The sequence below is a fragment of the Thermobia domestica genome, chromosome 6 (genome assembly GCF_964235325.1).
Source record: "Thermobia domestica chromosome 6, izTheDome1.hap1.1, whole genome shotgun sequence".
Lineage (NCBI taxonomy): Eukaryota > Metazoa > Arthropoda > Insecta > Zygentoma > Lepismatidae > Thermobia > Thermobia domestica.
This window is the reverse complement of record NC_137459.1, coordinates 8,023,954-8,039,207: the sequence shown is the minus strand read 5'-3', so window position 1 is coordinate 8,039,207 and position 15,254 is coordinate 8,023,954. Positions and strand designations below refer to the sequence as shown.

The following is a 15,254-nucleotide window of genomic DNA, read 5'->3' as shown; positions in this document are numbered from 1 at the left end:
ATCGCTACAAGTTCCCAGTCCGCTACCAGTTTTCAGGAATGCCTTTACATTGTTTAAGATTAAAAATACGATCTTCAATAATCTTGTTAAGATGTTTGTATTCACCAACATTATGTAATAGAACAAGACTAACCGTGAAACATTTATCAAACAATATAATTGAAGCAAAAATAATATCAGGAAAGGATGAAGGAAAAACAGTATTTATTCCAAGAATTCCGCTCATATCTACCGAACTGCAGTTTCAATTCAAAAGACTGCAAGGGGGCGCGGTGGATCAGCAGTAGAGCGTTCACCTCTGGTGTGTGGGGTCTCTGGTTAGATCCCAGCTAGTGCCAAGTGCACTTTGTGATGGATGAATTTCACGTTCGTGGTTTTCCTCAAGGTTCTCCCGTTTCCTTCCACTTCACTTATTCCACCATTGCATTTATTCTTATCTTCACCGTCTCCTTTAGCCGGCATTACCCTGGGACGTAAAACTTAAAGCTTCCATTTTCAATTTTCATTTTATAAGTTATGTATCGTTGTTTGTTGCAGTGGCGAATCCAGGGGGATGATAGGGGCGATTCCCCCCCAGAAGAGGAAACTTTCTTATTTTATATATATAAATAAAACCCATCCCAGTGTTTGAAGTTCTGAAAAGTAGCTCTAAGTAGCAGTATGAGAACCCATCGCCCCCCCCACAGAAGTCGGTTCTGGATCCACCCCTGGTTTGTTGTTATTTGCTCTCAATCATATTTTAGTATTTTTTTTTTAAATCTAATTCTATTTAGAAGAAAACTAAATAAAATAAATGTTACAAAACTTTAACTTGAATGCATAAGAAGGGAAATAATTAGACAACTGATTAGCTATGGTCTGTACTTACTAAAATAATAATAATAATAATAATAATAATAATAATAATAATAATAATAATAATAATAATAATAATAATAATAATAATAATAATAATGAAAAATGACACGTTTCCGCAGTAGGAAAATCTACTAGTATCAATATATTTTAAACGTATAATTCCTGGTTTAGTAATTTTTCTTTCCGAATAGAGTGGTTTTGAGTTTTTGTCTCTCACATGAAGTATTTTATCCTGGATTCTATTACTAGTTCACCAGAAAAACTTTGTTTTCTAAGTAATTATAAAACTCGAACCTTTCAGCGTATACGTTCTCCAATTTAGAGCAACGAAAAATGAGAATGTCTCATGAAGTGTGAATCTCATTCAACAAGTTGTACGCTGTAGAAAGAAACCAAGGACACTAAAAAATTCATTTGAAAATTACTTCGTGCAATATTGCGCGAACAACTCTTGAAGCTATCACGGGAGAGAGTACAATATAAAAGCAATTCCATTGTGTGTTAAATATGAAGAAAAAATATAAAAGCGAAGAGTGTGTGTAACAGGGAGTGAGATGTGAAGAGCGAATCGTGCTCCCTAATGTCTGCTGAAATGGGCACAATAATGGAATTTAGCTGTTGGCTCCTCATATGCGAATATTGTCACACAAAGTAGGGGGAATTCCAGCTGGGATAGTTAGTGCGGATGGCATACTTCAAATTACTTCCACATTTCGAGATCTACCGTATTCTGTGCATTGCGTAAGAGCTGAAAACATCAGTTATTTTCATTGTTGTTTGGAAGAAGCAGGTGTCTGGAAGTATGATACCATCTCCCACTGCTTTGTGGCACATAAACAGCCTCCAATCTTCACGTGATAGACAAATGAAGATCCGACGAATGAAAGAAAAGAGCATATGAAACTCTTTGACTAGTTATTTCAAGGTAAAATTTTTATAGAAAGCTCCGAAGCCTCTACATTACGACACAGGGAAGTTAAAGAAATAAGGAAAGTAGGCGGATATAAAACCTGATATATTCTCTCCGATCAGGCAATGGTAACTCTTTTGAACCATCTATTCATGAGGTGCTCTTGAGAGAAACAGTTTTTCGTTGTTAGTTTTATCAAAATGTCAAATTCTTATTCTTATATCGTTACTGTATAAGGGTTGAACTTGATGTTGAATCTCCGTACTTTACAAATGAAAATAAAATCTGGTTCTCAACCTGACCACAAGGAAACTACGTAGCTTAATTGGGATGTTCTACGATAAGCAGAAATCGGGCTTAATCGATTTGTAGTTTGCTAAGAAAAAATCGAACAATTACAACATTATGCATGTTGTTGAGTGTACAGTGTATATGATATATTACAGGGAACAGAGAGAACTCTTGACTAATTCTCATTAGACTGAACGTAGTTTTGAGTTTGAACAGTACTGATATTTTTATTGTGACTTTATTCCGTTTTAAGCTCACAATTTCAGTCAGTTTCTACAAGTGTCGAGCTCAGTTTCAAAACGTCTCTTGTCAAAAATTTTGAAAATCGAGGTAATGACGTTTTATTAATCTTTAATGGTTTATATATCAACTTCTTCCAGGATTTTGTTGTAAATCAATCTAGAAATCTGTAAAAAATATCTCAGAAATATGGATTTGGTTTCAAAACGTCTCTTGTTTACAGCAACATGGCGGACATTTTCGAACAAAATAATTTCAAAACAAAATGTCCCGTTTTACAATGATCTTTCATGAAGGTTTCAACTGTTTTGTTTCAAAACTTCTCTTTTTCTCTAAACTTAACTGAATGTCAATAGTGTTTTAAATACTATTAAATTTTTGTTTGTAAATTAGTGATGCTTTATGCGTTGATACAAACGCATTTCGTGGGATTTCCTTGAATTACGCGTCAAAATACCTGGGTTTTCAATTATAGATTTTCTTTCTGCTGTAGTATTTTTAGGAGACTTGCTAACTTCTGTTCGTTTGTTCGATTTTGAGTAAAATACACGTTATTTTTTAAGGAAAGAGCATTAAGATGTGGCTTCTTAAGTTATGGAAAGTATGGAAGAAAGTCAGCAACAAAAGTATATTGTTCTGTGCAAGACCTGGAAAAGAAAGAAAAAGAAAGTTAACCCTAGAATATGGCAACGAAACATTGCAAAGAGAGAGCGGTATTCGTCTAGAGCAGCGTTTCCCAACCGGTGTGCCGCGGCACACTAGTGTGGCGTGAATTGGCCGCTGGCGTGCCGCGAGGAAATCGAAACAAATTATTAATTCTATAGGTACCAAATTGCAAGACATAGGGGAAAATGTATATTTGTATTGCATATTGCTATGAACCTCTACTATGAATCTACAATTTTAAGCTTCATGTACTTTTCTGTACATTTCTAATGTTGAAAAAAGTATTTGTTATTGTTATGACCATTATTGGTTCCTTATTGTTCAGACTATTTCGTAACTTGAAAATCTAAAATATCATTCAATCCTTTCAACAAATTACCTACATTTGTGTTTTAAAAGTATAAGAGATTTGTTTGTTCGTTCGTTATTTAGTGATCTTCCTTCTTAGTAAAAGGTTGGATATACTTTTCGAAAAAGAAAGCGTAATTTTAAAAACCTGAGTCCAATATTTCATTGCAATTGTTTTCTGTTTTTAAATTAGAATGAAAAATAAGCATAGTATTTACCACGGGGAAAAAACAGTGACCAAGCTTTCTTCACTGTGAGAAGGAGATCAGTAATCACAGAAAAAATACCACGGTATTTTATATTTACAAATAATAATATCTATAAGTGTGCCGCGAGAATCCAAGTTACACCCGTAGTGTGCCGCAAGTTGAAAAAAAAGTTGGGAAACGCTCGTCTAGGGATTTACCTAGGACACTTGACTGCAACCATGTGGAAACGACTTTTAAATGTAAAGAACTTTCTCTACAAGATGTGTGCAAGTTACACCAGCGTTATTATGAGAAGAAGACCAAAGTAGTCCAAGACAATTTCATTCTGAAACATACAATATGCAAATCACCTAAACGGAAGCGAGTAAAAAAAAAAAAAAAAAAAAAAAAAAAACTAAAGAACTCTCGATTCGCTATTTTTTTCTTTTTTTGTTGTTACCAAATCAGAAGAAGGTAAGAAATCATTTATACAGCATTGTAAGAAAACATTTTGCACTAAACTGGGTGTATGTGAGAAAAGGGCTCAGCGTCTTTATAAATGCTATTTTAGCATTGTCACGATGGCAGTGGAAAAAAAGAGAGAAAAAGATCGCAATTCTCTCCTTTTTGAAGCTAAAATTAATGCAGCTAAATCTTTTATCGAGAAGTTTACGCGCGTTGAGGAACATTATTATAGGGCAACTAGTGTTTCCAAGCAATATCTTCCCAGCAATCTTAGTGTAGCATGTAATGTATAACAATACCAACAAAGATCTCGCAGTGCCCTATTCGCACTTTTACCATATTTTCGTCACGGACTATAACATTAGTTTTGGAAGCCCGGCAGTAGACAAGTATTCAAAGTGTATTCAATTTGAACTGAAGCAAGAAAATGACACTTCAGTCGAAAGAGAGGTTCAAATTCACAAAAGGAAAAGTAAGGCATTTTATATGTTGCTTAAATCCCAGAAGAACCGGGAAATTCCCTTTTCATTCGATAGTCAGAAAGTTCTTCCACGGATCCCGGATCAGGCCGCATATTATAGCCAGCAATTTAATATGTTTAAGTTTACAATAGTGAAAGCAATCAAAGGAGAAGCAGCCTAAAGATAAAGTTTTTACCTACTATTGGATGGTGCGAAAGGGTCTTCATAGCGAAAAAAAAAAAAAAAAAACGAAGAGGCGGTGAAGATGAAGATGAACTGAAGATGAACTCGAAGTCGGTATGAGAGAAGATTTGGAAGATTTCTTGTGTAAAAGTAGATATCCTCCATTGTATTTTTTTTTCTAGTTCCATACTCAGCTACTGAGGACATTCGTGAGAATTCTTAAACTATAAGGTGTTGTTTTTGTTTGTTTTTAGCATATTTACTGACATTCTTTGGAAACGAAACATTTTTCTTCAGTGGAGCTATTCTATTTTAAAGTAAAAACAAACATATATACCCATGTCCAAAATTATTGTCGAATATCTATAAATGTGTTCGCCCGGTATTTCTTATGATGTTAGTATGTGTATAATCGGTAAAGCCATGCATGTGGCAAATTTCATGTCAAACGAAAAGTAAATAAAAATAATAAAACGAAAATAAAACTTTCTTGTCCATTTAGCAACATTTTGTTTTGGTCATTCTAATTTTCGTATTTATAATTATTTTCCTATGAAATTTACCACAAATGTGCATTTCCCGATTATACACATAGTATCAGTATCAAAAGTACCCTGCAAAATCATTATTATATTATATTCTTACAAGAAGACAGTTATAGATATGCGACAATCATTTTGGACATGAGTGTACATCACATTTGTGATAAATATAAACCATTTTACTTTCACTGCATACATTTCAACGAAAAATGTTTATTACAAAAAGGTTTTAGTTTTCAGACCGTCCTTTGTCCTGAGTTTAGTTTCAAAACGTCCCTTATCCAAACAAAGTCACTTTATTTCTCTTTAATAGTGACCATTACCAAGACATTTAGCAGGAAAACAAAGTACTATTGGCCTGGAGAAAATTTCTGAGTAATATAATACTTACTTAATGACATAGTAAAGACGTTAAACGATTTTCATGATTTCCCCAAAATTTAGAAAAGTGGACAAGAGACGTTTTGAAATTAAGCTCGAAGAGTCTAAAATATATATTAAAGTGGTAAAATTGTTATATAGTGCAACCAGAAAAAAAAAAAAAATGTAAATAGCAAAATACAAGTTTTGAGATACTAAAAGTTTTCAGTGAGAAATGGCAATACACTTTCTGGACATGTAGCAAAAATTGTGATTATTAACTAATAAGAAATATTAAATTTTACCTATACTATTTTCTTGCAATCTTTGGTACCTTCTGCTAAATGAATTACAAAAGAATCAGTAATGACAAAAATATCACTTTTAGTCTTTCATTTTTTGCAGTAACCTAACAGATAAGCATATACACTGAGTGCTCACTGATTTGCAAGTACCGACCTAATACTATGTAGGTCCACCTTTTGTTCAGAGGACGGCCTGGGCATAGCGTGACATGGATTTTGGTAGTTACTGATATGTCTCCAGGGGAATCTGAAACCATATATTCCTGATGGCGTCCCACAATGAACCCACAGAGGTTGGTGCAGGAGTCATGGTGCCAAGAGCTCATTCTGCAACTTCCAATAAATGTTCTATAGGATTATGGTCTGGTGACTTAGGGGGCCAATTCATACTTGCACCTCCATGAAATTTTTCTTAAATCAAGCAAGTACAGTCCTGGGTTGGCGGCACCGTGCATTGTCGTCCTGGAAAATGACGTCTTCGTGTGAGTAGAGATGTTGAATTGTATTGTGTAAGTGATTCTCTTACATCTGCAGATATACAACGGGTATCTCCCTGTGATCTGTACACACCAACGGTCCCAGTCCATGCCAACAGAAGCATACCAAAACCATATAACTGCATTTACCTGCCTGTACACTACGCACAATGCACGAGGGATGAATACCATCGTTCCGTTGGCGTCACACATGCACGCACTCATCCGAGAGGAGTAGCACAAACCGTTATTTAAGGGGCCAACGCACGTCCGTATGCCCAAGCGCGACGAAGTCAACGGTGGCGACTCGTAAGGAGCGTGCGATGCTTACTCTTCTTCTTGCCAGCGTCTCTCATAACTCGTAGCTCCTATATATCAAGGTTCGAACTTTCCAAGTTCCTACTTTGATCTACTGTTGTTTTTGAACTCGCTTCTTTAGTCTCTTCCGTCCATTGTTAGGAGATAGCCCTTGCTCACTTCTCACGGCAATAAGGCAATCGGTTCGCGCGTTGCTTTTGGGAGTATGCCCTAGCCTCTTTCTCCATCACATTCTTTTCTCGATCCAATATGATTTGGCAATTGCTTTTAGAACCGGATGCCTACCTGTCGTCAATCCCTAACCTGGAGGACCATTATTTCTGTCGGGATTTCCTCACATAATTTTAAAGCACCACTATTCTATATTCTGTCATTCTAGAAGAAATATTATTGGAAATTTAATAAAAACGCCAAGAGCATGTAGGATGTTGTTAAATTTTAGATATGTCAAATTATTATAATAGTTCTGCCATCCTAACAATATATAAAACTATATGAACTCATTCACTCACTGACATAAAATAACAGGTACTTTCGGTTGACGTGGAAATTTAAAATTCTTTTATGTTTATAGCTTATCTGCGAGTGTGAAATCTTTCGTCTTTGCTTTCATTGCTGACTCGAATTATGAAATTAAATTTTGGTCATTCCAATTAAAATAGCATAAATTGAGTTGGCAACACTGTTGATCTGGTGATGTTACCAACTATATTGATAAATGTCCCCCTTCCTAAGGTTCCGTTGTGCAAAGTTTCGCTTCTCTCCCTCTTTTGGTTCCTTTGTTATTGGACATTATAAATGGTGCACACCTGGTATATATATATATATATGAGTTGCAAGGCCCTAGACCGAGCAAGCATGAGGATCTGGGGGCGGAGCCAAAGACTAGTCTTATTAACATTTTATCGTCTTCAACAATAATACTTGTTTTTTATTCTATTTTGACACATCTGATTACATGTATTTTTGTTTTTATTTTTATTTATTTAATTAATTATGAAATAATATTTCATTAATAGGTACTGAAAAACGATATTTTTTATACAAAAGCACTTCAAAGGAAAAATAACTTTAGGCTGCTATATCTGATATTTCTGTGGACACCACGTTTTGTTTCACACAGAGAACAACACAAGTCAATATTAAATTTTACATTTATTTGCTTTACCAGTATTCAAAGTTTTAAATCAAAATTAAGCTGGAGAGAAGCACATATCCTAAATACAAAAATTACGTGGAAAACTATTTGTTGAAGGCTATTTTTTTTACACAACCTCATTTTTAGTGTAAGCTCCTTCACACATGGACCCATTGAGTTGGGCAACCGAATTGCGCCACCCCTTGTGAAGCATTGTCTTAAATTGGAGCTTTCGTAGAGGGCAACCACACTTGCTTCCACTAGAACAGTTTCTGCCACCGTCTGCTCTAGCGCAACCGTTCGAGTAACTCTCAGTATCCGCCATTCATGAACAAGCATTGTCTTAATGAAAGCTTGCGTACGGGTACATTGCAGTTGCCGCCACGGCGAAAGTTTGCCAAAGTATCTTTTGTAAAATAAATAAATAAACTTACTTGGATTACTGATCAGAAATGAAAGATGCACAATTGTTTATCGATTAAAATTTACTCTAATTTACACCATATATTGACTATATTAAAACTACTATTAACTATTCCTATATTTTGTGATGAACGCAAAATTTACTATTGTGCTGCCAAAATGACTTGAGCCGTGGCAAAAATGCAAACTAACGCTGACACCCTCACACACCCACGCGTTGAACCAATAAGGGTTCAGCTGTTGCTAAGCGAGAGAAAGCGAGTGGATTTCCTCCAGCCAATAGCAGCGCTTGCAACGGAAGACTAGGGATCAAGTCAATGTGGCATATCAATAGGAACAGGTTGTTGCCTGCTTCTTTATATTACCACCATCTTCCAAATTACTTTTATAATCCTGTAACGTGAAACGTGCCCGTGGGAACTAACTAGTCGTCTATTATGTTTTGTTCTTTGTATATTAATCATCTGATCTCCAGCCATCCCTATTTGCCAAGTTAAACATTCCTGATTATTATTATTATTATTATTATTATTATTATTATTATTATTATTATTATTATTATTATTATTATTATTATTATTATTCAACCACTAAGAAAAGAAGCAAAGGAGGGAAAGATGTTATTGACAAAACCAACATACATGGATGGGATTCCTTGTGGGTAAGTGGTTAGAACTTCACTATTCCTATATTTTGGAATTCAGGGGGCTGGGTTTGATTCCCGATGGTACCCTAATAGCATGTTGGTTTGCAGCAAGTCTTTCATTATATTTGATTTTAACTTGCTAGACTTTCCGTGCACTGTACACCTGCTGCAGGCGTTTTGAAAGAGTTACCCGCAAATGTCGTAATTTGGTTTTCACTTGCTAGATTTTACTTGCCTCGGAGGCTTGCTGCAACTTTGTAGCAAGTGTGTCAGTTCTAGTTTCTAACAACAGGTGGCACAAAAGTCTAATCTTAAAAATCTCCCCGCCAGGCCGCCGTTTGTAGTAAGTGCGAAGTGTTAAGATAATTACGTAAGTATTCAGTATGTAGAGATAATTTATATGTTAAACGTGAATTGTTTGACAAAGTTGTTGAGAAAAATATACTGTGTGATTGTTCGTATACAGTAAATGTTCGGTTTGTAAAATGCATGGAATGCTATGCAAGTACTTACTACCTGCAGAAGACTTACTACACTCACTTGCTGGCGATCTGCTGTAGACTTGTAATGCAAGTATATACTTGCAGAAGACTCACTACAAACTTGCTATAGACATGCAGTGCAAGTGGTATCCTTGCAGAGACTTGCGTCAAACCTGCAATAACTTGCTGCCGACTTGCTGTGCATCTGCAGTGCAAGTGGAAGCTTGCAGCAGGCTTGCTGTGCAAGTAAACCCCTTGCAGAAACTTGCTTTGCAAACTTACCATACACTTGCATTGCAGGCATGCTGCAAGTTCGAAGAGCGTCAACTAGGAAGTTTGCATTAAACTTGCATCAAACTTGCAGACTTGCATCACAAGTCTGCTGCAAGTTATCCAGACTTGAATTGCAAATCTGCTGCAAGTTTGTTACAAGTCATTTTTGTTATCTGGGTAGGTACTGTGGTTTGAAAAATAAAATGAATTTTTTTTAGTTTAACGTCCCACAAGTACGCCCGTTAGGCTTAAGTAAATGATGATTAAAGCAAATGAATGATGATGGAATAATTGATAGAATTAGAATGTGGTAGGAAATGGAGTATTCCGAGAAAACCCACGAACACGATGTTGTCCACCGCAAACTTACTTGGGCGGGGATCAAACCAGGGACCTCACGCACCAGAGGCAGAGGCACCGTGTCGCTCTACTGTGTTTTGAATTAACTCCACGGATCTAGTATGTCTAATATAGCCTACTAGTACTTAGATGCTATATATTTCTGTACGTATATTTCTTGTGTATTGGCAACCTCGTTGCACTACAGAAAAAAATACATGGTTGTTGAAAGATAAGAGAAAAAAGTACCGTTGTCTACTATCTGTTGCTTAGTGTATATTTCTGTTCATACTAGTGGTGTAACTCGGTGGCGCAACTCAGTGGCTTCTTGTGAAAAGGACACAAATACCCAAATCACCTTGATTATTTTGATTGCTTATTGCTTGTTTGTAGAAAGTGTATGCTTTTTTCCTACACTGAGACTATATGAGACTTTTACCTATAGTTCCAGGTAGAATCTGAGCCACTGTAAATGTGATCAAATTTTCAAAGGATCTCCTACAAGTAGTCAAATTCGGAACTCCGTGCACCAGTGACGTCAGTGTGATAGCCACTAGGCCATCGAGAAAATCTTTGATTAATGATTTTGAGTTGTGTCACTTTTCTATTAAACAAGCGATATATAGCTTGAAGTTCAGCGCTCAATGAAACAAGTGTCCAGGAAACAGATATTCAACCAATCAGATTATTGAGAGCTATGTGCACTGTTTTTTCCTTAACGTAGTGTATGCTAAGCGCCTCATGACCGAGGCGTATTTGTGCCGAGAAAAGGGGTGACAAGTCACGGATACCATTGGAAAGCAAATTGGCAGTTTACGCTTAAACAGATTATACATTGTTTTCCGCCTGAGTCCATCTATTACAAAACAACACAATTGTTAAAAAAATAATTAATGACTTAATTAAAATAAAATATAAAACTCTTACTTAAGCTTGGTAGCAGCCAATTAAAACATGAAGTAATTAAATATATTTAATATACGCTTCAATGTTTCACATTTCTTTTTAATGTTAAAAATTACATTGTAAACAATATGATATGAAGGAAATGCTTCTATGAAATACTGAATATATACGCTAAAATAATCAAAAGTAACAAGCTTTATATATAAACAGATTCCCAATTGTTTCTCACCCTATGTTGATCGTTTACGATATTGATTGCATTTATTGCTAAACTAGCAATATTGAACCATCCTCCGGAGATCTGGAATTCATTTATGAATCAAGTTTGTGGTATTAACGTGTATACTACATACTTCAACATTATTACATGTTTCTGCAAAGAATGTCATGGATAATTTATAACCAATAAACTTGTATGGACTCCAGTACCCAGCGAAAGTGAACTTCAACACTTATGGCTCTATCCACGGGTGATGTTTGGGGTATTCCTAAATTAATTCCCATTTCACACCTGCTTTTGTTAATAACTTTAGAAAGAATCGCTTAATTTAATTAAGAACATTTCCTATATAAATAATATGGAAAAGATTTTTCAGATCTCATAAAACCACTCTAAAAAAACTAACTAACTAACTCTAGTGCCTATGGAACCCGGAGGTTCAATGCCGCGTTCACAAAAGCTCTCCATTGACTTCTATCCTTAGCAAATTGAATCATGTTTCTACTTTGTATTTTTATCTCTACGAGATCCATCTTAATATTGTCCGTTAATATTGTCCGATCCATCTTAATAAGTCCAAATAAAGGTCTGTTTAAAAACATGGATAATTACTTCATCCCTCTTCTAGATCCCGTAAAAATTAAAGATATTCGCTTTTGGAAATTTTCCTGAATTAGCCCCAGAAAGCTAGAATCATGCCAAATTTCAACTTCATACGTCAATCGGAAGTACCGGTTATTTTATGTCGGTTCATGTAGTTTTATACATAGTTAGAAGGATATTACGGTAGTATGGAACTCGGAACGTTAGACAAACATGTCAACTCGATAAGAGATTGTTTCAGGCTGAGGCCACAGAAGTCATTAGAGAAGGTCAGCAGATAATTCGAGATTTCAAGGTCTACTGTTCAAAACAGAGTGCATGAATTATTACGTTTGTAGGCATACAAGATGCTGCTGTTGTATTAAACTACCCCAGACTCAAGCAGAAAAGTGTTTACTTATCATTTCTTTTCTGCATAAGTTTGACAACGACGCAGCTTTCTTACCGAAGATTGATTCCTCAGATAAAAGAACTTTCAAGCTGTCAGATTCTCTTATTAATACGGAATTCAGGAAATCTACATGTGCATTTGAAGCATATCCCAAAAAAAAAAAAAAAAAAGTCGAAAATTGAACTTTTTTGCATGCTTCGACTCATGATAAATATATTTTGAGGAACAAAAGGTAATAAGGGATATTTTCTTACGCATTATAGTTTTCTAATTATTCAATTTACAACCGAGAAAGGTATCAAAATTGAATGGGGCTCCTCCATTTTGCAGACCACAAGTAAGGAGAGTAATTAGATAAGAAATTTCCTGAAGGTTGGATTCAACGTAGTGGGCCAATTACCTGACCATTCCGACATCCTAATATTAACCCTTTGGACTTCTTTATTTATAAACATATCGGAGGCATAGTGTAGTCACAGTATAAAGAATCTATAATAACTGAAGGACCGTATTGGAATGCTATTGCTTCAGCAATTCCTCAGTTGTGCCAGAGTACGTGAACAGGGCTTGGATGCAGGCTTGAAATTCTCCGTGCAATACATAATTTGTTTGAAGTTATACTGAACTGTAACGCCTTCCGAAAAAAGGTTGGTGATTTTATCTAAAAATTGTTTGCTTTTGTCCCTAACTGGACCTCACTGCACACATTTTCGAAACTGCCAGTGTCTCGGGGCCCTAGTGGCAGAGAACTCACTTATGGTGCTAGGGATCCCTGGCTTCCTCCTAAGTCGTGCCAAGTTGACCTTGTGTTGGACAAACACCATGTGTTGAAGATTACTCGGGAATCTTGTATTTCATTCCACTTTTATCTTTAATTCCATAATTTTAATTCTTAATTACTAATACAATTTATCTCCCTTAACTGCAGAGTGTAATTGTGGGTCGTTAAACTGAAAAAAAATCTAGTCTCATTTATAAAATCCTGTATATGTTTATAGTAGGTGTTGGTTACACTTTCTTAACTCCGCGTTTTGTGAATAAAGCAGTAAGTGTGTAATTTTTCTGGCATTGTAAACTGAGAAGGAATTATACTAATTCGTATACACGCACACCCCACATATACGTGAGTAATATTGTGTGTAACTTATAGTGTTTGTCCAGAAAATAATGAGCTCTGACGCAGTGAGGATCACGCGTGATGCAAAAGCTGTTTTTGAGTTTTTGTCACGGAAGATAATTTGAGAAATAAAGCGTTCGCTTGAGCAGCACCGCGGTATTAAATTTTGATTTCGCCTGGGCAAAACCGCTTCCGAGACGCTTGCCTTTGCCAAGAAGGCTTACAAAGACGACGCCTTGTGAAGGGCGCAAGAGTTCCCCGGTGGTTCAGTGAGTTCAAGAACGGATGGGAGACCGTTGAAGACATGGAGAGAACGATGGTCGGTGTTCAAGAGATTTGTCACTTTGGTCACGTTTTTTGTCCAAATCACTCATTTAAGGCCGTCGAGAGCAAATTTTCATCGCGTGGCACTGCTCCAACGGGTGTGCCCCATTTTGCACATCCTCTTCCGTGACAAAAACTCAAAAACAGCTTTTGCACCACTCGTAATCGTCACTACGTCAGAGTCGGACGCAACTGACACCTAGTGCGTTGCATAGCTTGGAGCCCTCAATACAGTCTCCCCCTGGGATCGTGCTACTAGTGACTGGAGCACCGCGCCGCGGCCAGTTTCATTACTTTCTGGAAACACCGTGTAATTTATATTTGATATTTAACTTGTCGTTGTGGATTAAAACTTAAGAAATTGCAATGTCTCTACATTGCACATTACGACTTTCTGCAGCTATTCGAGTTGAAAAGGAAATCTACGAAAATATATACAAACATGGTTCAGAATAGATATGCATGGATATTTTAATCTTAAAATATTGGAACTCATGCAAAAGCTGCAAAATAGATGCTTAACTTTATTTTGTGTATTTTAAAATTTGAAAACAACAGTGTAATGCACGTTCACTTACGCTTTTCTTCTAGGCATTTCAAAGGAAACTAATTTTCTGCTGGTCTGTGGAAGAGCTCTTACCTGGAGAAAGAAGAAAAAAGAGAAAAAGAAAATGAGACGGTGAAACTATGGTATACTAAAAAATTATACATTCTTATTATTTTTAAAAAGACCTAAAATAACTTATATTTCGTTTTATATGTACTATACGTATACAAATGCTCACCAGTAGCGTTAATCCTTTTAGTATGAGTCGGAGAATTGAGGCGCTTAGTGTCGAATACCGCCACATCCGTTTCGCTAAGTTTCAAGTAATCTCACAAAACGTGCAGTGAAGCTCCATATTGTAAGGATCCCCACATCACGACAAAAGCACATGTCAACACAACACGTGCTATTGATTGTAAACAGCGTAGCAGACGAGAAGCCGACACGAAAGACACCGAGGAACACCGAAAGAAGACGGATTTCACGGAAGGACCCGGAGAGTACAGATAAAAGCCCGACCACCGAGGGACCTGGCATCAGTCAACCAACTGATCGTAACATATCCTAAACCCTGGAGACTCCTATGAAGCTAAGGGGTCATCCTAACCACAACTAATCCCTGGAGGCTGTTATGAAGCTAAGGGGTTAACCGTACAGAACGCTATAACCTGTATAAGTAGGTCATTAAAGAGACACTTTATTGTTAGATCTTTTGTAAACACAAAAGACTTAATTTTATAAAAAAAAAAAAAATGGTGAAGGGATAAAATCTCGGTCCGTTATTGATTCTACCAAAATCATTACAATATACACGCGTACGAAGTCCCATATATGAACTAGTTTTTTTTTGTTTTTTTTTTTGACTACGAAATATTAAGCTTTTAAACAAACTTCTGTTTCTATGGAATTCCTTTAGATCAAACATATAACAAGCGATATATAACTCAATTTCGGTAAAAAAAAAAAAAAAAAAAGGATTTTGCGGTTTTTGATACTAGGTGCCTCAATTTTACTATCTTACAAACCACAGTTCTTCCAATAGGAACGACTTTTGAATCTCAAAGAAACGCACGTAAAGTTTCACCTTTTAAAAAGATAATTGCATAGCAATATTAGTTATATTTTCTTAAAGTTCATGTGGAATTCACCCTTTATTTGTGAGCTCAATCTATAAGATATTTTTAAATATTTTTAAAAGGAAGAGATGAACCATTCTCTCTGAATTATTTCAGTC

At 36.0% G+C, this 15,254-nt stretch overlaps 1 protein-coding gene across 1 annotated transcript in view; it reads right to left on the bottom strand.

The window, feature by feature from the left end:
- The window catches only part of LOC145687631 (uncharacterized), a 61,389-nt gene extending 47,283 nt beyond the window's left edge, over positions 1 to 14,106 (bottom strand). Inside the window, exon 1 of the mRNA XM_081761095.1 lies at positions 14,052 to 14,106. The gene's annotated coding sequence lies outside the window, so the exon portion shown is untranslated. The remainder of the gene's footprint in view (positions 1 to 14,051) is intronic.
- Between the last annotated feature and the right edge of the window lie 1,148 nt (positions 14,107 to 15,254).